Source organism: Spermophilus citellus (assembly GCF_964194105.1).
Source record: "Spermophilus citellus genome assembly, chromosome: X".
Classification (NCBI taxonomy): Eukaryota; Metazoa; Chordata; class Mammalia; order Rodentia; family Sciuridae; genus Spermophilus; species Spermophilus citellus.
In genome coordinates, this window is record NC_138190.1 from 40,894,301 (window position 1) to 40,897,170 (window position 2,870).

Below are 2,870 nucleotides of genomic sequence, written 5' to 3' on the forward strand. Positions count from 1 at the left end.
TTGTCTTAGGTGGTGCTGAGGATTGAACCCAGGGCCCCATACATGCAAGCACTCTACCGCTGAGTCATAACCCCAACCCCCAATGTTGTTCTTTTGCACAATCGTTTTGGCTATTGAAGATCTTTTGGATTTCCATATAAATTTTAGAATCAATTTGTTTATTTTTTACCATGAAAAACCTGGGATTTTGATTTAGATTGAACCAAATCCATATACCTATATGAAAAGAATTGATATGTTAGTACTGAGTTTTTATTGGGATTATAGGCATGTGCCACCATGACCAGCCCTACTTTCTTTCTTGATATTGGTAATTCGCATCTTCTGTCATTTTCTCCTGGTAAATAAATATGCATTTTTATCAATTTTGTTTATTTTTTCAAATAACCAGCTTTTGCTGCCACTGATTTTTCTCTATTGTTTTTTTCTGTTTGGAGTTTTCTGATTTTTCTCTATTTTCTGTTTGGATTTTTATTGATTTATGCTTTTTTCCCCTTATTTATTTTTCTACTTATTTTGGGTTAAATCTGCTCTTTTTACAATTTCTATGATTGAAACTAAGGACATTAATTTGAGACTTTTCTTCTTTTGTAGTGCAAATCTTTAGTGATAGAAATTATCCTCTATCTTTAGTGGCATCACATATCTTTTGATTTGTTGTTTTTACATTTCATTCATTTCAAAAAACTTCTTAACTTGGGATTTCTTCTGTGTACCATAAATTATTCATATCTGTTTTATCCAATGTCCAAACTTTTAAGAATCTTCTACATGTATTTCTTTATGATTTCTAATTTAATCCCACTGTAGAAAAAAGACTTTGTGTGACTTGTATACTTATAAATTAATTGAGACTTACTTTACAGCCTGAATATGGTCTGTGTTGATGAAGTTTCATGTGTACTTGTAAATAATGTATATTCTTCTCTGGTTGTGTGACATGATGTATAATTGTGAATTAAGATCTTTGATAGTATTATTCTAGTCTTTGGTAGACATATCAATTGATATATATTAATTCCATCAATTATTGAAGGAGAGGTACTGAATTCTCTAACTAAAATTGTGCTTTTGTCTATTCCTTCCTTCAGTTACACAAGTTTATATTTTGTCTATATTGAAGCTCTGTTATTGGGTACACAAGAATTTAGGATTATTATGTCCTCTTGTTGAGTACATACGTTTGTCATTATGAAATGATTTGTCCTAATAAAATTTTTATGTATTATAGCCACTGCATATTCCTTTTGACCAGTTTTAGCAAGTATATACATTCATATACACATTTTATATATATATATATATATATATATACACACACACACACACATACACACACACACACACACACACACACACACACACACACACATATATATATATATATATATATGATTTTAAACTTTGAAAAAATTTATAAAGATAGCAATGTTTCTATATACCCATCACTCATCTTCCTGTAGTTTAACATTACACATAGACCTGGTCAATTTTATCAAAATTTACAATTATTGTAACTAAATTACAGACTGTATGGAGATCTTTCCAGTTATTTCATTACTAACTGCAAGTTTCAGAGGCCCCTAAGACCACTGTTACTAGAACTCACGGAATTTTGAAAAGCCACTCTACGCTCATTTCCTGCATAGACAACCTGGAAGCAGCAAGACACATAGGGCCATCTAGGAGAGACCAAGCATGAAGCTTCCAAATGTACTTTCCCAGCAGACTCATGAAAATAGCACTTATTTCTACCAACAATTATGCATTGTCATACATGGAATACTGCCAACCAGGTAGCTTACCTGATTCTTGGTGTCCAGAGTTTTTAAAGAGTTGATCATAGACATGGACTCTGTTAGGGTCTGTAAACAAGTCAAGATGGCACCTGGCATTTTGCCAGGGGGAGTGATTTGTGAAGTAACGCCAGCGAGCCATTAAGTGTGGAGATTCCTTATTGGTTGACTGCTGTATCTAGTTTATGTTAATTAAGATAAGCTGTGTGGAATGTATATATACCCCTCCTGTCCTACAATAAATGGCTCCCACTCCAGCTGTATCAATCTACATAAGTTGCTCGTCACCCCCCAGTTATTTTGCTGCAGCTGGACTGCGGCAAGTGCCTGCATGGTTGACTTTAATCTCCAGCCCTTCCAGAAGTTAAGCTGATACTCCATGGCTTAAGGTCCCTAGGTAATCAAAGACACAAGACAGGACATTGCAAGGACTTAGAGATTATCTCCTAGGAGCCAAGGAAATGGGCCAAAACTTTATTGAGTATGGTTGGTCCTTTATTGTACTCTGACCTTTTTTCTGTTCCGGCATCCAATCCAGAATATCATATTGCATCTAGCTGTCATGTTTCCCTAGTCTCTTTAATCCATGTAGCTCATCTTTTATGACCTTGACAATAATCATGTATACTATAGAGTGTCCCTCACTTTGAGTTTGTCTGATGTTCTATTATGAACAGATTGAGGTTATGGATTTGGAGAATGAAAATGATAGAGGTCATATGCCTTTCTTATTGCATTATTTCAAATGATAGATGATATCAACATGATTTATTACTAGTGATGTTAACCTTTATCACTTTATGCTGGTGTTTCCCGAGTTTCTCTGAACAGTTCCTGTTTTAGTCAGCTTTTCATTGCTGTGACCAAAATACCTGACAAGAAAAACTTACAGGAGAAGTTTATTTGGGGCTCACAGTTTCAGAGGTCTCTGCTCATAGATGGCCAACTCCATTGCTCTGGGCCCAAGGTGAGGCAGCATTATGGCAGAAGGGCCCTCATAGGAAAGGTTCTCAGTTCATGGTGTGGTGAGGAAGCAGAGGGTGGGACAGAGGGCCACAGGGAAGATGCACCCTT